The sequence below is a fragment of the Pararge aegeria genome, chromosome Z (assembly GCF_905163445.1).
Source record: "Pararge aegeria chromosome Z, ilParAegt1.1, whole genome shotgun sequence".
In the NCBI taxonomy this organism is placed as follows: domain Eukaryota; kingdom Metazoa; phylum Arthropoda; class Insecta; order Lepidoptera; family Nymphalidae; genus Pararge; species Pararge aegeria.
The window spans coordinates 15197888-15218418 of NC_053208.1; the positions used below are offsets into that span (position 1 = coordinate 15197888).

At 34.3% G+C, this 20531-nt stretch overlaps 1 protein-coding gene across 2 annotated transcripts in view; it reads right to left on the reverse strand.

Annotated features, from left to right (window-relative positions):
* LOC120636100 (frequenin-1) overlaps nucleotides 1–20263 on the reverse strand; it is a 219402-nt gene extending 199139 nt beyond the window's left edge. For both annotated transcript variants that reach the window (XM_039907398.1, XM_039907397.1), the window contains exon 1: nucleotides 20052–20263. The gene's annotated coding sequence lies outside the window, so the exon portion shown is untranslated. The remainder of the gene's footprint in view (nucleotides 1–20051) is intronic.
* Nucleotides 20264–20531: the final 268 nt, after the last annotated feature.

A 20531-nucleotide genomic window follows, 5' to 3' on the forward strand; every position in this document is an offset into this window, starting at 1 on the left:
CTTATAATAAATGGCCATTTGATGCATAGCTCAGTTGCATCTTCATCTTTGGAGTCACGTGAGTCGAACATTTTTCTCGAGTCGAGTATTCTCGAATAATTTAAAACTACTGGAAGTTTTATTTTGCAACTCATGGATGTTCTCTATAAAATCATTCTTATATATTATTTTTTGAAACACGGTGAAAAATGACAAAGAACATCCCCCTAGTAACTCATTCTACTGTCTTCGACTATTCTACTAAAAACTATTTTCATTTTATTAAGTGACACTTACCAGCCTTTTTATGTGGCCTGGACCAGTAAACGTAGTGCAAATACGAGTTTACGACTTCAAAAACCTGAGCTTACTGTGTAGTTTTTATTAAATGTAATAATTTAAATTATATAACATATACATTTTTATAGTAATAATTGACGGATCAACCGGATGGCTCATCTGATGGTAAGTGAAAACCCATCGCCTATAAACAGACAACACTTCAGCGAGTTATTTATGGGAGGAGTACATCCTGCAAAGTGCGACGTTGATGAATAGATAGTAAAATCGTTTAGGCAAGAATCATCACACAATTTCCCCTGTCTAATATTCGGCCAAAATGGACGATGATTATACGAAAAAAGGGGAAAAATTTTGAAGTCTTACTTTAGTCCTACCACAATCCTGTGGTCTCTACAAAAAATCTAATCATGAAACATCATCATAATAATATTAATATTTAGTACACGAATATCTGTTTCGCTTTTTGGCTTAACACGGAGGTTATTGATTGAACGCAGTTTGCGGAAGTATTTAAATAAATGGTTGAAATTTGTATCAATCACAACCATGCGGTCGTGGTCGATTACCATACAATATAAATTCAGTATTAATGGAGTAATAAAATTTTCTATTAAATAAATAAAAAAATACTGTGATACCGATAGTGAACCCAAAACTGTAACTTTTTCCATAAATGTCAGTCAGTCGATTTGAGTTCATACTACGAGGTAGGACATATATTACTTTTTTTTTGGGAGATGGAATGAAAGTGTTTGACGATTTATCACCATAACTCCGTCAAATGTTAACCGATTGAAATAACTATTTTTGTTATGTATAGGTTATACTATCAGTGTAGTTTTGCCCAAATTTCGCTTAGATCTGATGAATATAATTGGCGATAGAGGACAGAACTCCTTAACGGACTTAAAGCTGAACGATACTGAATATTTAAAGCGTTGTCACTAAATAAAAAGTCAACAATCCATACAACGTGTCTGTCCTTGTTCGCACGGACTAGAACAAATAATAATATGATGCTAAATATTATATCATTTATATTCAAATTAATATTATATGCTGCCGCTTTATCGTGACCTACTTATGACGTACCTAAATTATGGGTTATTATAAGTGCTCGTGACCATACGTCGAACACTATAGATATATATATATGTTCACAGAGCAACAAATACTTTAAAAAATAAAAATAATCGAAGCCTTACAAGTTCTACAAAATGCCGGATCGTTGTTACAGCTATATAATATTACGGCAGGAGTATAAACGGGATGATGGAGATCGTTGCGATACATCGGAAGAGGTAAATTGGGTCAATGTTTTGCGATAGGATGGGTACGAGCAAATGTCATGGTCTGATGAGACTCCGGACGGCGACACGCCGCCTAGTCGTTCGGGGCTGCTTTTAATTCATAATACCAGCCGGCATAGCTATTTTATGTTTTAAGTACAGCCTCAAACCTTGTCGCCTGATAAATGCGATAGTATGTTTGTTGATGGGAATAATATGGAGAAGATTGACGCGTGATAGAGATGCCTGGAAAGAATAGAGGAGGTCTTCGTCCAAAGGGCGTAATGAGAGTGCAATACTGTTTATGTTATTATAAATAACATCAGGTTAAAAAAAATAGTTATAAGGAACATTTTGTCTTTAAATAATAGTTTGAATATTTGTTTTTAACAAATTAGTATTTCTTAGTAATAGATAGCTTTATAATATTATTAGCATTATTTATACTAATAATAATTCTACGTGCCTGATTAGACAAAGTGTTCCCATTAAATTTATGAATTTTAGAGTTTTTAGGGTCTCTTTCTTTAAAAGGTTGTTGCAATCTGCCTATTTATCCGGGTCCATCTAATCGTGAGTTAAAGTAACATTACATTAATTCCAAAATCTCTTCTGTTGAACAATTTTTTTTTTCTTAGCTTATATTACTCGTGGTCGACACAGATGAGCCGACAGAATTTGTGGGTGAAGCCCTAACCTGCAAAACATCATCTGTTCTCTCTCCACCCCTTAGATCGGCTGTACTATTTTTGGGTTCCCCGACTACCGCCCAAATGCTAAGCAAGGGGTCACTGACGTTTTGCATGCTGGAACTTCTAGCGTCAGCTCCAGACGTGCCCGTGCGATCGGCCCCGGGAAGCGATCCTATACTTTTTCCATTAATACGTTGCTCCATGTTCATAGGTCACCTACTTTGTTAGCCGCGTAAGTCTCTATTGTCCGCGTGTCCGCCCCCCATGTGACAAGATGTGATTAGCTCGGACGTAAAGTAGGATTTAGGGGGGTAGTAGGATTTAGGGGGGCTGTAGGATTTAGGGGTGCTGTTGGATTTAGGGGTTTCGATTTAGGGTGGAATAAAGCCCTTTATTAAAGTGTATTAATTTGTGTCCTTTTTTTACAATAGAGCAACGGATTAAAGTGGTTTTTTGCATGAAGATAGTTCATGCAAAGTTCCCGAGGGATAGATTAAAAGCGCAAATATTATATTACTTTACTCCAGCTGAATGGTTAAACGGATACCAATGAAACTTGGTATTGAGGATTCGTAGATATTTGAATAATACTTAGGATACGCTTTTTATGTACCTACTATTATAAAATAAAACGTGCACTCAGTGGGGACTTTATTCGCGTTTATTTTGGTTCTTTTAATCCCGCTGGAACATTAAATGCGCACAGGCTAAAAAGTCCATGACCAGTGCGTTGTTCTGTACATGTGCCCCACGTAAGTAACTTGCAAAGATGATGATAAAAAACGCGTTTAATTGTTTTTTTTACCAATATACCCCAAAAATGTATATAGTTTTTTAATACGTGTTTTATACATAAAGAACGTGAGGATTCGGTAAAATAATGTTGCCGAAATAAAATAAAAACATTATCATCAACTTTATCATTATCTCTACCAAAGGCATACATGGATGGCAGACATAGATTTTGTAGTGACTTCTACACGCTTACTGTTGAATGCTGTCAATAAAGGCTGCTGCCTATATAGACAGCATTCAACAGTAAGCTGCCTGTATTGTTCATTAACGACACGTACTTGCGCGGATGCAACTCCATTACCTTGGGACTCCTACATCCAAAACATACGTGTTATATATATATTTTTATAAATAAATAAATATACTACGTCAATACACACACATCGCAATCTAGCCCAAAAGTAAGCGTAGCTTGTGTTATGGGTACTAAGATGACTGATGAATATTTTCATGAATAATATACATAAATACATATAATAAATACATATAATAAACAGATAAAAACCCAAACACTGAAAAAAAATCATTTTCATAACATAAACATTTTCCAGTTGTGGAAATCGAACCCACGGCCTTGGACTCAGAAAGCAGAGTCGCTGCCGTCAAATGTATCTTATCTTATATCTTTAAACAGACAATTCTTGTGTATATATAATTGGAATCTCGGAATCGGCTCCAACGATTTTCATGAAATTTAGTATACAGGGGACTTCGGGGGCGATAAATCGATCTAGCTAGGATTCATTTTTAGAAAATGTAATTTTATTCTTGTTTTCCGGTAATAACCGATTTGGTGCAGACGAAGTTGCACGGGTCAGCTACTAATATTTAATAGTCCATATAGAAGATAGTGCTATAAGAAGTAGCTCGAACATAGTTTACGAACAACTACAATAAGCCGTTCCATTGCAAACTTTGTTGTAAGTAAGTGAGCCTAGCCTAGTAGGCGCCCATACTTACTAGAGCTTGCAAGTAGCAACTTCATCAACAACCCTCTTAGTTGAGTATCTAATGAGCTGCTCTTTGTGGTGTAAAATCAAAAACCTTACTTTTCCATCTTAAACGGGATCGACAAACAAATATCTCTTTATATAGTTACAGAGTTCTATAACTCTGTAACTATATAAAGAGTTATTTGTTTATATATAATGAATAAACTAAAACAAACTACTTAACCGATTTCAAATAGTCTTTAAATTATAGAAAGCTATATTTCCAGCGTGTACATAGGCTATACTGTATGTGTAAAGTTATGCAAATAAAGAGAAAAATCTTTATCGAATGCTTTATCCACGTGCGCTGAACCAAATATATGTAGCTATAAATAGGCCAAAAAAACCCAAATTAAAAAATAACTTTCAATCGTCACTACTAGGCATATAAATTATTTCAAAAAAAGTTTTATTTTATGAGGATAGCCTTTTATGATATCACCTCATTACCGGCCTACTACAGAGCACGGGTCTCCTCCCACAATGAGAAAAGGTTAAGGCCGTAGTCCACCACGCTGGCCCAGTGCGGATTGATAATAATAATAATAATAATAACGTTTAATTCAGATAAAAATCCATAGCTACAACAACAACAATTATCTTATTTACTATATTATAAACTAAAATTGGCCAAACCTATAAATAATAAAAATTTAGGAATCTCCTAACTAAGGTAAATACCCACTTGAGCACTTGGTGTGTGAGTGTGTACCAACACCGTGCTCCATAAAGGGATTATGCAGAACTCTCAGGCATGCAGGTTTCCTCACGATGTTACATATGTTGGATGTTACATGTTACGGATACATACGTGCTGAGTTTAGGAGGTAATGTAAATTTACAGGATCACATAACCGTGCAGTGGCGGGAGGGGAGTAATTACGTGAGTAAGGTAAACGCGCAGCACATATACTTTAATATAACATTTATTTAGACCCGCGGGTAAATTATGTAATCTATATCTATACCTACAAATAAATAAAGTTCGATGTGGAAATCGGTCTCAACAATCGGTCTACAAATAAATAAAGTTCGATGTGGAAATTTTCTCATTTATTGTCATAGTATCATTAAATTCATCCCTCATACTAAATTGAAAATTGTATAAGAGTTTCTCGTTTTTTATGGTATTAATATTATTGTATAATGTAATACTTGTATAATGTACATAAATCGTTATAATATGTTCCTATTTGAGGTGTTAATCAAGGAAATTAAAATCTGCAGGTTAAAAATGCATTTTAGAAAAATTTGCCCGTTTAGAATCTATAAGAATCTAATATAATAGACGAAATCCTGGTCAAACGCTTATCAATAGTATGTTTATTTAAACCATTACTGAACGGCATTATCGTTTAGACTTAGCTTTAACTAAGGTCATTTCGTAATCGCTTTACCTATGTTAAAACAAGTTAAAATTGGATTAGCTGAACGCACCATTTGACTACTATTTATAATCCTTGCTCTATCTCGTTACATTCATCGATCCTATCTATAAACTGTTATCTCTTTGCGTTATTCCAAACCTAAGCAATTACGGTAAATATACAATTGCGGAGAACAAAAAAAAATTACAGAACTCTTCACTTTTAATTAGTATTATTATTCATATTTTTTTGTATCTAGAATGCTGTAAGAGAAATCTCAAAACTTTTATTTTCAGATAAAGCTTGAAGTTAAAGATGTACAAAATAATACCCTCCATTCCTCGAAAATATTTCTTCCTTGTTAATACTCACATGAGTTGACAGATACTGTTACACTTAGGAAAAAGTTTTTATGCTCTAAAACGCGAGGCTTTGAACGAAAATAAATGGAGATTTCAACTGACTCTGTAGAACTCCAACGATACCTACGTTTAATTATCTTCACCGTACCTTCATTAAGTCCCTTGAGTTAAAAATAATAATAATAATAATAATATCTTTATTTTATCAAAATAAACGTATACATTTCATGAGTGTGAAGCCCTGTCTCCTGCGGTAGTTAAAACTGTGTTACAGGAGACAGTGTCTTCCCTATATCTATGGTCTTATTAACAAACGTTTGACAATTTACAGGGAAAATTATATAAAGGAAAGAAAAGAAATAAATAAATGAAAAAAACATAAAATAAAAGAGAATTATGTAAATTTTTGAGGCGGGTGCTTAGGTAGGTACATTTGATTTGTTTGTGGGTGTGCGCGTGTTTGTATGCGTGTGTGTGAGCGTGTTTGTATGCGTGTGTGTGGGCGTGTTTATATGCGTGTGTGTGCGTGTGTGTTTGTGTTTAATTTGTAATTTGTTTTATTTAAATTAGATATTCTTATGAAATATTTTCTCTGTACCCTCATAGTCGTAATCTTTTAGCCAAGATTTAATGTATGTCTTAATTTCTCTATTGGTCATGTCTTTTAAGGTACCTTTTTTTAAAAGGTTGTATAGGCAGGGTGCAAGGAAGTTATAGTGCTTACGTGCAAAACTACTTTTTATAATAGGAATTGGGCATCTATCAATTCTCTTTGAACAGGTGGGTAGAAAGGGAACCGTTTTGCTATAGTATTTTTGTATTTTAATTTATTTAAAGCAATTAAATACGATCTTTAAACACGACTGCTCGACAACGAGATCCGGGGGGAAGGGAAAATAGCGCTGTTGTTAAAAAAATTGCATTATCAATACATATCCACCGTAATAGAGAATTTTTAACAATATAAACCTTTAGTGTTGTTATAAATATTAAAACTCTTAAGAATATTAATTTACTCATAGTTTTAATTTTCATATTGCCTTCAAGCACAAGTTTTGCCAATAAATCTACCTTTTCCTTTGAGATAAAATTGTAGCCATGAGAACTTGCTAAGTATTTTGCAATGTTACAACATTGCAAAATACTTGGTGTTTTGTAGTACATATTGCGATCCTTTGACGAAACTCTGATCGTACGCCCACCGCAGTCTGACTTTTCCGTACGGCTTATAACTAGAGCCATCATTTGCATAAAACGTTTATAGGTACCTATCAATGCCAATCCCTTCACCTTGCTGGTAGTTTGGAATTTTTGAAGAGTAAAATCAACAAACGATTATAGACTGGCGTTTAGAACACTCTTATATGTTTATGGCAGTCTACAACGTGTAACAGAATTACCAAATACTGTTGAAGTTGCATAAGTATTTTCCATAAACAAATCACTCTGTAAAAATATGAAATCAAAATAAGCATAGGTACTTATTTTGCCATAAAAACTAATTCAAAGCATTTTAAGTGTTTACTAATAAGAACCCTATTGAAAATAAAAGAGCCACAAGCGCACCTACGCTATGGGAGACGTGCCTATTTAAGTGATAGGAGTCACTTGATTTTAATTTTGCATGTGATGTTTGGGTTGTATCTAATTAATCTCTCTTTTTTTATGTAAACCACTGCCATAGTTTTTATTGTGCAGTACGCTGCGTCACGAAATTTATGCGGGCGAAGTCGCAGGGCACATGTAGTTGTTTATAATACTACCTAATATGTAAGAAGAAACAATCATAGCACACTAAACAGACAACTCGAGGGACAATGATTTTGTGGACAAAACCCATTTTTTTTTATCCAGACGGAACTCTTAAATATGTATTTAGTTTATTTGGAAAAATTGGTAGATTAATGTTGGGGGATTATGGGGACTATGGAAACCACTGCCATAGTTTTTATTGAATAAAAACTATGGCAGTGGTTTACATAAAAACAATTCGCGTTTCGGTTTCATATATAAGTCTCAAAGACAGTAAATAATGTACCTTTAAAGCCAGTAAAGTAATATTTTGGTTTTCATTTACACCTTGAATAACTATTATTGCTTTTTGATTTTCTTTCTTTAAGTACATCCATCTACGTCTAAAATTAATTAACAAATTATTACTTTTATTGGGGGCACAACAGTCAAAATTACAGATGCGAGTAAATTGCGACGTAAGATAAAGAAAAGAAAAAAGAAAGAAAGAATATACAACATTCTAAAAATACATTTAAAATTTATGTATGAAACAAATAATTTTTCATTATTTTTGTCTTTAAATCTTGTTTATAAACTTAAAAAACTTAAGTAACTTGGATGCTATATTTCTGCATTGAATTTCATCAGCCCTTCCCTGAAATTGTAATTGTGGCTTTGCGTTTAGTGTTCCGGCTTTTGTTTAGCCATCGAAGCCAACCTTGTGACAATTTAATAATATCTTGATGAAACTAGTCAAATTAGGGCAACCCATTCTCCTCTATTTCCTCGAAAGGAAACTAACTTATGGCCTGAATAATCATGCCAGTTCCGCTCGATTTTGCCTACCTTTTTGGGTCAACGCCATTTGTTACATTAATTAAAGTTGCTTTTTAGGGTCACCCACGGGAACCCTTATAGTTTTGGTAAATTTCCTAACCTGTCTATGAGTCTATCTGTCAGAAGAAGTTCATATAAAAAATGGTATAAAGTTATGCATTCAAATAAACTAAATACCTATTTAAGAGTTCCGTGTGGATAAAAAAAAATGTGTTTTGTCCACAAAATCATTGTCCCTCGAGTTGTCTGTTTAGTGTGCTATGATTGTTTCTTCTTACATATTAGGTAGTATTATAAACAACTACATGTGCTCTGCGACTTCGCCCGCATAAATTTCGGGACGCAGCGTACTGCTACATAGTCTCCTACTACTTAGACAAATCAGATACCAAACGTAAAGATCTGTCAATGATACTGGAAGTGCCAAATATCCAACCTATCGTGGCTTGGATATTTGGCACTGATTAGTACTTTAACCTATTCAAACAAACGCCCATTATTTTACCTGGGTGGCTCCTAATTGAAACCTTCAATCACGTAAACATTAACGATCGCAAATGTACCAAGAACCTACTCCCGTTTGGCCTTAGTGAAAATACTTTTAGTTCCCTATACAAAATTACTGTATTAATAATTAATGGCCTAGCAACAGCACTACATATAATTCGATAGCGCTAGGTAATCAACGTTGACCCAAGTCAGTAAATGGATGGGCACCCGTCTTTGAAAATTCATAATTTGATATCCATCAGTCTTAGCTCCTATGACTACCATAGGTTACTTTGCGTTTCAGGAAGAATCGATCGAAGAAATCGAAGAAGTAAGTTGATTCATTTGCTCATGGTTGACAAAGAAAATTTCTAACATTTTTTATTTAATCTTAGCACTGAAGTCTTCAGAAATGTGGCAGCACGTTATTTAATATCGTTAAGCTTTAAATGGGGGTTGTGCTGCTGTCCGCTGAGCAGTTCCGTCATCTATCTCCAATCATATTCATCCGATCTACACGAAAATTGGGCAAAACTAAACTGATAACCTATCCAGTACAAAAATAATTATTTTAATCTTACCGATTTTTATTTGACGGAGTTATGGTGTTAAATATTACTATGAACTTGCCTGACTTTCGGTGTTCTATAGGTTATATTTCGGAGAGTGTACTCAAGAACTGTTTGATCTAGTTTCCCCCTCGCCTTTTTACCATCTACGTTTCTGATCCGCACCCCTAGGACCTGGAATTCCCTTCCAGCTTCTATTTTCCCCAATACCTACAATAAAAGCACCTTCAAATCAAGAGTGAATAGGCATCTTCTAGGCAAATAGCTGCATGATCTCTTACCGTCAGGTGTGATTGCAGTCAAGCGCCATCGTCTATAAACTTAAAAAAAAAATGAACAAACATGGTGCAAATTTTCATTTCAATTAATTCAGTAGTTTCAGATGCAGACAGACAGATAGACATCAATAATAGAAAAATTACAGTTTGGGTCCAGTATCGGTTATACAGTTCCCTCCAAAAAATTTTTTTAAATATCTATAATGTACAGAAGCCGTTACCACTAAGGTAAGGGTTATCCAACACCCTTTCACCTACTCAACGGTGAATAACAAGGAGTACTCCAATAACACCGAGGTGTTCACCTCAAACAAGCGTGCACTCGTTAGGGTTTAGTGGGTACAATGGGTCGCCATCGAGTCCCACAAACCCTTCCTCAGAAGGTATGCGTAAATGCATTGCATAAAATAAAGAACGTGTGTTGGCAGGAATTTAATCCTAGACTTCGAACCAAGGTCAAAAAGAAAAGCGTAACAAGAAAATGCAACCAGTCACGAGACTAAGCTACACACTCGGCTGACACTGCTGTTTTACGTTTGTATTTATTACACAACAAACTATTTCCTCAACTAAAGTCACATTAAATCACATTGAAACTAATGATTAAGGATCCACAATAAAAACAAAATAAAGGTCATTAATGCACGAACAGTTAAATTAAACTATCAGATTAATTTTCATTCCTTTATTTAGTTTTGATTTTTAAATTAAAAGCATTTGCTGAAATAATCTTTTAAGGAAGAGTGAGTTCAGAATTACCGAATTCTAAATTTCATTGGGGTTTATCCTTGGTATTTTAAACCTGGTAGCGCAAAATATTGCTTTATTAGTGCATCATGACGCATTGATAAATAATTTAAAGTAGCCAATATGCTACAATGTTTTTGATATTATTTAGTAATGTATGTTGATTTAACAAGGTTCGACTACAATCTGCAAAATGGGGTGGTGACTTTATGGAAAACGGTTCTGTCACGCGAACGCAATTTTGCAGTGATATCTAATTGACATAAACACCTATTTTCCACGACATTTCTATCACGAGTCACTTTCGAGTTTCTAATAATCATTTTTTATGTAAATACATATTATGCAAAAACTGACAAATTCGCACACAATAAACCATACGTTACGAGCTTTAGTTCACGCGGGCGAAACCGCGGGAAACGCTAGTTACTCATGTAAAATTAAAGTATAGCATACGCGTAACAGGTCCCGTTCACTACATGTGTAAAACAACATGTGTAAAACTAGTATTGTATTTTACCAAAATCAGTAGTCGTGAAGATTAAAGTAGGTAGTGGTCACTGCAATAGTTACAATTTACATACAATTACGAGTATGTATTTATGGTATAATTTTGCTAAAAGTTCCAACAAAATAAGCTTAACCCAGATTCAACTACTTTTATAGCGCAATAGTTAGCCATTTTCAAAGTAAAGCCTAGCTGATTAGCTAATTCAAATTTACCTACTATTCTTCTCGGAAAATATAGAATTATTCTGTATGATTATTTGAAATAAAATTTGTAATAGTACTGAATTTCAATAAGTTACGTTAAACAAAATATAAAAACCGAGAAAACAATACTTCCATCCGTTCCAATACCTTGTTATTATAATTTAATAGTTGCTCAATAATTTTTAAGTAAAATTTTTCAAGCAAGAAGGACCCGTCGTAGTAATAAGGTGATACGTATGCAAGTCTGTTTGTTTTCGAAGAACCCATTTCACGGCCCCACCCGCTTCAGGCGTAATTTGCTGGTTTCCCTCACCCTTTTTGTACACGATTTCGTACACAAAAATATATCTGTAGGTACAGATGGAGATATCTCTACAACATTTTTTACAGCCCTTTCAAAGGCTATTCGTACGACCGCTGTAGATTTTACTCTTAACAACTGTATTTTTTAGGAACTGAGGTACCTATTTTTCACTACAGTAATGTTCGTAAAAACCTGTCGGAATATATTCTTAGGGTAAATAAATTTTGAAGTACTATAGTACGTATATTGCAATAAGTGATGCTCACTTCAGTGTCAACAAAGTTCTAATTAAAACAGGTAAGTGCGAGTAAATACCATATAATTATTATACCTGATGGCCTATTCACTCTTGATTTGAAAATACCCAGATATAGGTACGAGTATATCGGGGAAGACGGAGTTTTGCGGTGCTTATCAGAGAGGAAGAAGCAAAGTGCTTCGTACCTGTTGATGGTATTTCTACTTCGTAACGGTGCAGATTCTTTTAGTGCCTCGTAGTTCGATGGTAGAAAAAAAATGGTTTAACAAAATCGAATAGCTCCTGAGCACACTCTCCGAAATTTATCTTGTAGAATACAGCTAGACAGGCAACCTTGCAAGTGTTCAAGGCTTTGAAGTCTACAGACTACAAGGCCGTTGCCAATGAGCCTCCTAGCACGGCGATCCACCGAATCCACAGCATCGAGCTGGTACTTGGCAGAGCCATCCCATAAATGGCTGCAGGACTCCAAGCACGACTGAACTTGAGCTTGTCCATACCTCATAAAAACGTATTGGCAGCTATTGTTATAATCAATATTAACCGATAGATTCTAAAACAATAAACATTGTTTACTACGTTTACTTAATATTTCTGATTGGTAAAAAAAAAATCATATAAGATAAAGATAAAGGCAAACACCGAGGGTAGAAATCCAAAAGCTACTCTTCTACTCCACGAATGCAGATTCTTCTGCGTTATCAGTTTTTCCGAGGATTACATGCCCATTTTCATCTATTTGCATTGCCTGTATATAAGATGAAATAGAAGTTCATTTATGTTATAATATATTATGCATTACCTCTTACATCGCGCGTCATTGTGGCTTCAGTATAAGAATTTATTTTAATAATACATAATTTATTTTTTCAACAAGCTACGGGGTAGTAGCTTGTTGCCGTTAAGGTCAGGTTTTTTTGCTTTTTTGTCAGCTGTGTTACTCAAATGGCCTTCTATAGAGAAGTTGCCTAAAAATAATTCTGTAAACGACAGTTAGTATTGTCCTATACAATACTTTTATTGATGCTCTAACCCACAATTTAGATAATTCTTTTACGAAGCCTCTATACGGGTTAGACACAATGTCACTACGTAGCTTACAGAACCTATCTTTACGTATATTAAATAAACATAAATAAAATCTCATACAACCTGCCTAAAGTCGTCAAGGCTTTGAGTGTAAATCCTGCGGAAGTACAAAAAGGGCATGACAGTGGCCACTCCAATTAATGTTAATGTAGAGCAAATAACTTGGCCAACGTGACATTTATTGCAAAGTGAGCAAACCTTTTTAGCTTTAATGTCGTCTAATCCAACTGGACAGAGATCCTGATGGATTATTTTAATGTAATAAAGGGAGTTTTCTGTCTCATATGTTGTTTAATATCAATGTGAAACTTGTTGCCAGAAAAGGCAATTAAAATATAGATGGAGTTATGGAGCCCATATTTTATTGGATCTAATCGCGTGACTATACAAATTAAGACACTGTTCCCAGCTAAGTTCAGAGATGATGTGATGTGATACGTTGTACGTGTACGTGATCTGGGACGTTTACCACTGTTTCAAAAGTCAAAGAGCTCACTCGAGTGGCATGGTATTTTAAGACGTGATATACCGTTCAACAAAGTAACTCAACTGTACAAAATAAAGAATGTTCTATGTTTATAAAATTATAATGCCACTGATTGACTAACTCAGTAAGACTTATCACAAAATCGCAGAAACGTCTTACGCCGATATTACCTGTGAAAACCTTGCAATTTGTCAGGTTTCTGTTGCTTGCTTATCCAATGTCTACCATTGGCTAAATAAGGATTATAGCTTAGCCTTAGGAGCTGAGATGGGGTTCGCCTGTTGTATTCACTGAATTTGTCTAGTGAATTATGATTTTTTTTAAGTCTATTAAGATAATTTTACAACACCTCTGAGTGTTTAAAATTCTTGTGAGTGACGTATGATACTGCTAGTTCTATTCTGCATCCAAAAAGGTTTTTTATCATTGTGAAACGTTATAAAGAAGAAGCATTTGCCGCATGTTTTCGTCTTTGGATCTCTGATTTATGTATGTCTGGACTTTCCGTCCAATGTATATAAGTTGTATGCCATAGGCTACTTTAACACGTTTCTGAGACTTTCGATGGAGGCTGTACCTTAAAAAAGCTTTGTATTAAACTTGGGACGTACTGTATGACGGACATACTTTGCCGAATTCCATGATAAATTATGAAATTTAAGTGTTACAGTAATTTTATAAAGTGGGTAAGTAATTAAACATTTGATTAATAACCAATGTTCATGGCATAGAATTTGTGGATATTTTCATATAAATACGACTGCATTATCGATATACTCCAGTCCTACATGGACTCGAACGATACAAAGATACCTCCCGGTGTCTTAGTCGTTTATCATAAGGTTAATTGCACGCCTCATACGCGAAGCATTGAGGTGGGTATTACTGTCAGTTTACGCACACCAAGTGATTCTGCTACTTAAAATGTCACGTTTTTATTCTTTATTGCTTTCATAAGCGAATATATTTAGACAAAAATTTAAAAAAAAACAATATTTTTAACACTCATGATATTTTTAAATCTCTTTTGATTATTTAAACTAATTAAAATTGTTCAAAACAGTTCTGCCTTGGACGTCCGTGTGTCTGTATGTGCGGATTCCGTATCTTGTGGTCACGATAATGAGCGAAATACTTCACTTATCGAGTTGGTTTTTTTTAAAAGGCTTCAGTATTTTGAGAAATAGAAGCCTATTACTTTTCAGGGTATAATTAGATGTAGTTTAATTATTATTTACAAATAATCTCAATTTTATTGTAATCAATGAGATTATACAACCCATTTAATTAAAAAAAGAGTCAGGTGAATCTTCATATTTCAGATCTTCAGGGTATAACAAACCGATACAACTCTTAAGCTGTTTTTTAATGTAATTCCAAGATGAAGAAGCGTATAAAAAAACAGGTTTGGTTTTTCTTGTTATGACTGAAACGTTATGATACGCGTAGAAATGCAATTAGGTGCGGCCAAAAAGCCTTGAAGCATTGAAACACCTAAGTTTGTGCTAATCTACAAATGTTCGTTACCTAATTGGATCTTGCTTTATTAATTTGATTATTAATAATTTGAATTGAGTCTTACTTATTTGCTAAACAGTCATGTACATCAGCACATCTACCCATTACCGGTACCTACTACAAAGCATATGACTATCTTTAAAGTTTAACTCATCGGACGGTCGGCGGGTCTCGCGACGCTAGTATTTTATAAATCTTTAGTGAGTTACTTTAAACTACTTATTAATAGTAGTAGTAGTTTAGCTCGCGCACAGATTTTCTGCGTGAAAAAGAAACTCAACCTGGCCTTACTGAATTAATACTCGAATGACCAAACCGAGGATTGAGAATTCAAATACAATTAATTGTTTTTTAGGTTAGTAGTAGTAGTAGTAGTAGTAATTAATAAAATATAAGGTTTTTTTTTTTAATGCTTATAGACGAGCGCTTAACTACAATCACACATGATGGTAAGCGATGATGCAGCCTAAGGTGGAGCGCGCTTGCCTAGAAGATGCATATTCACTCTCGATTTGATGGTACTCATACCATAGGTACTGGGGAAAATGGAAGCTGGAAGGGCATTCTAGATCCTAGCGGTGCGGATCAGAAACGAAGACACGGAGCGCTTCGTACGCGTCCGCGGTATATCGACTACTTAAGGATGCAGATCTTTAAGGCGCCTCGCGGTTCGATGGTAAAAAGGCGACGAGGGAACTAGATCAAACAATTCTTGAGCACACTCTCCGAAATATATCCTACAGAATACCGAAAGGCAGGCAACCTTGCGACGATGTTCCAAACTCTGAAGTAATAATATCAAATTTATTAATAAAGTACATCCTCGATGCATAAACCCGGCTCATTATATTTCACACAAACATTATCTATGAGAATATGTCGGTTTATAAAGAAAAGTTACGTTTATTTTCACGCCCAAGTATTTTCATAGAGAAAAGCACAATTAAGTTGCCTCTGGAGAGTGCGCCGTAGTCTTAGAGTGTATTTTCATTAGGCTAAAAGTTTCTGGGCGTGTTTTCATACTTACACAATAATAAAACATGTCGCAGCTCCAGGCTATTAAGCTAACTTACTGTGAACGCATTTGAAAAAGTTTTAATTTACATACTCATTATCTATTGTTATCTAAAACAACAGGTAATCTAACCAGCTAACAATAACACGGAGAGTTAGCGTGGTAAAAATATACGCAAGATATTGAAATGCTCAACATTTAGGGACCCGTATCAAATGTTGAAAGAAAAGTATTTATTATTAGAACCTTAAGTAAATTAATGATTTTATAACATCTAAATAAAACATAAAGTTTCACGTTCATATTTTTATGAATCAAATGTTTTTACTTTACCGTTATGTGAGTCCTTCTTTAGCAGATAACAGCGTAGTATTTAAAATCATCTTTATTCCATTAAGGGCACCTAATTTATCCAGAGGCTTTATTCCAAAAAATAGTGAAAAGGTGAATAACATTATATCTAAACTTCGGGGTTAAAAAATCTTAATACAAAACAGTCTGGAAGAACTGTACCCATGTTTCAAAGTTAATAGAGGTAAGATTTAATAAATTTAATTTATTTAATTTGTTTAGTTTTATTTTTGATTTAAAAATATTTTTGAAACAATTATCAATTTACTCGCTTCCTTCCAAAACACAGAATCCTCAGTGCGCCGATATTAGTGTCTACTGCGGGGGAGAAGTCTCTGGGCGAATAAATCTCTCCCAAGGGTGATTTTAAGCTACTCCGATTTTGAGTTGACACTGATGAGTGATAAATTTGAATACCAAGAATAAAACCCTAATATGCTTTTACAAATTATTACTTACATACAAACTTATCGGTGATTAATATTGTTATAGCTAAACGTGGATGTGGATAAACCACAGGAGCGATGTGATAGGTTTGATTCTATATGATACTAAACCACCGCAGGTGCCTACTTAATTTAATTTAGGACAAAGTAATGCAAGTATTTTAATCATAAAATTGTTTAAAAAAAAGTAATGCAAAAAGCCTACTAATAAATAAAGTCTGCCTGAGATGTTGAAAATACCTGCCCATATGATTATTTGAACAAAATTCCGATTCACTGATCCAAGGCCACCGGCCAAGATCTGAAAGGATATTCCACCTCAGCTTCGGACATGAGATAAGACTCTTTATTAACTGACAATAAAGAACTTTAACTAAACAAGTTTTAGTTTTGCCTTTTTGCATATATTGTAGCACCATTATCGTTTATCTATTTTTTTCTACTATTTTCTGTTAATGTTACATAATTAGGATATTAAGCTTCTGTTTATTAGCAAATCTACCATTATATACCATTAATATAGTATACTATATAAAATAACGCACATCGAATGACATGGGTTTTAGTTCAGTGTGAGACTAATGCTAAGCTAATATTGCTGATTAACATTTATGGTTTTTAACCCTCGACCCAATGGGCTGTTTTAAATTTCACTTGTCTGTGTGTGTGTGTGTGTGTCTGTGTGTGTTTGTGTGTGTGTGTTGTGTGTGTGTGCATGTGTGTTTATGGCATCGTCGTATTTCACAGCTCCCTCAATAAGGGAATCTAATGAAAGGCTTGCCTGGTAGAATAATTAACACTTTATGAAAGTAGGAGGTTTTGTTTATTTTTAAATTTATATATATTTTAAAAAGGTTTTTTTAAAATCACGTGGGAACCGTTTGTTGGAACCGTTTATAAACCGTTTATATGTGAAATGGAGTAAGTTGAAAAGGTCCCTTTCAACAAATTCAAAAATAAAATTAAATAGTTGCTTGGTTAGGTCGCACAGGAAGGACAAACAGACAAACATACTATAGCCGTTATAATACTAATGATTTTATTATTAAAGAAGTTATAGCACAGACGGGCGCGAAGCGGTGGGTCCGGATATTTTTTATATAGATAAATTTGAATAATTAACTTCTTAAAAGTTGTAGGCCAACGAAGTCGCGGAATAGGTACCATTAGTTATTCTATAATAATGAACCCTTTCAGGATTTATGAAAATTTCAACAAGTTAGGGAATAAATAGTGTGAGTTTAGAGAGCGTTCTAAACTCATAAAATATCAGTCCGATTTAAAAATGTTTTTCGTCGGAAGCCAAATAAATTTAGTAATTGTGCAAACGACTTAACGCGATGGGTCGGGGTATATTATGCAGAATATCCGAAGAAAGCTAAACATAGTTGTATGCGGTCAACCTATGGCAGTGTTAATCGTTAAAAAAGTTTCGCTAGCTTTAATTTCGAGGGTAAGCTATTTTCCGTCTTTAGAGCAGGGGAACCTAAATGTTCCTGGAATCTAAAAAAATAATTTTCTGACTTCCATTATAAACAAATTAAAATCAGATTAAAAATACAATCAAACAACAAAACCAAGTATAATATACTCGTATAGTAAGCAACAAAACATTATATTTCTATCACTTAGTGTGAAAATATTTCAAAGTATTATAATAGTGGCATATAAATAATATTATGAAAAACTTAAAGTCTCGTTAATATGATGAACTATATATAGGTAATATATTGAATAAAATCACAGGATAATTTTTATAACAAATTTATTTTCTTATAATCATTTCTCATACTTCGAAATCAGTTAAAAATTGAGTAAAATAAATTATTAATTTAACTAATAAACGCAAATTTTACGAGAGTATGTTCTTCAAATGTATAAGGAATTATAATAATGTTTCTTTTAATAAACATTATTTACAGAGAGAGAAACAAAAATATCCCTATAATAAATTCGGGTCTAAGCGTTCTCCGACAATGGGGGATAAGTAAAGTCCCTCTCCCTTTCGAACATTAATCACGGAATTCGACCTTCGTGTTGAAATCGTGCAAAAATAATAGGTACTTTATTAGGCCTCTGCAAGAACGCCTACCAGACATCGCGTCGTAGCCCGAAGCGTCGCATAACTCTACAAGAATCGTAAAAAATCACGGCTAAAATACTCGTAGGTATTATTCGATAAAAGAAGTTACGCGAAAAGACAAAAGAATGCATGTTCCTTCTGTTGCATAACAGTAAACAATGGGTTTAATGTAACTGCTATAGCTCTAACAGTTTAGCTTATTTCCATCTTAGACTACATCAACACTATTATAAGTTAAGATTGCAGTCAAGGGCTAACTTGTAGTGGATAAAAAAAAATATTAAAAAATATTTTGTCATTAATCGCTAGCTTTTCTGATTATAATAAACTGGTGCCGAATTCATATAAAAAAGAATGCCGTGTTAGTTTATAATCGTATAGTTATGTAGAATATTATTAGTCTGATTAGCGGAAAGCACGTCCGCCTAGTAGCACACGTTAACATTCGTTTAATAACCATGGCATCTAGATAATACACTTGAAATCTATAATCGTTATCGATGTTATCGTTTAGATTATTATTTCCAAAAATCAAAAGAAATATTTTAAGCAACCTCAAATGACAAAGAATCTGTGCATATAAAGAACAATTTCTATTTTTTTTATAAGTGTGCTGTTAAATGGGCAATATCGCAATGCTTTAAGTTTTATTACTAATCAGAACTGAAACTTAGCCAAATAGAGTTATATGGCAAACTTTGTATAGTATAGCTATTTCAAGTACCTTCTTAAAAAGCTAATTAGCTAGTCTTAGTATTGGGGCGTCTAAACATAGCTTTATGTGTATCTTAATAAATTAAGTGGCTGGGTGCTACAGTAGTTTATACCTTTCGATCATACACATTACATTAAAACACCTGAGACCTCACAGTAGGTACGTTGTTTGTACCGTACTCACAGCCTTAGCCCTCATCATTAACCACCACTCAAACCGAAAGCAATTGAAATATAGTTCTTGCTTAAAGTACTTTGCTACAAGATTTTCTAATTATTTTACTTATTTCAATATAAAATAACAAACTTTATAAACAAATAACTATTATAAATAACTTTAAATCATTGAAGTCCCGTTGCTAATGCAGTACAAACATTTTATGTTACCTTTATATTAATATTATACGGTTGAAAATAAAAAAATTACAAAACATGGTTTTAGAGAGATTTTTATTTTTTAATTATTTTATATTAAAAGTTTGACAAGTACGTAAATTAATGCTTTTAGAAACTACATATTTCGCCCAGCAGATTAGATGATCATTTAAAATTTTAAAAGCAAAATACTGTACGATCTCCAAAAGATGTTATATAACAAATTATTTTGTGATATTGTGTCAAAATAATGATAAACTTACCACGTTTGGTGAGTGAAGACCGGAGACGATACTAAGTTTATAAGAGCGACGTTATACCCGAACAAAAGCTATCGCAGTTTAAAATGTGGCCCGAGGGAGACAAGCGAAAGACGCGGCGCGGCTGTACGAGCTCGTGGCTCACGTACGGCGTCAATGCGCCGAGGGTGCGATTTCGTACGAGCTTACCGGTGACGCGGGAACAAGTCCGCACGCGGAGGCGACTCGAGTAGGAATCGGCGTCACCCTCCACCAGGGTTATGTAACGCGCGGAGTAGCGCAGCGGCCCCCGCTCCCCTCTTTAAGGGAAAAGATGAATGACTAAAGTTTCCTAACGGACGTTAGTCCATGGATCTCGCTTGTTTTCGGATCGCCCTGTGGTTACATAAAGCTGATTTGCACATGCGCGGGAATAAGTTGTCGCACTGATGATGCAGCTTGGTATAATTTGACGCCCGCGCCGGTGAATTTTTGACTGCTTCT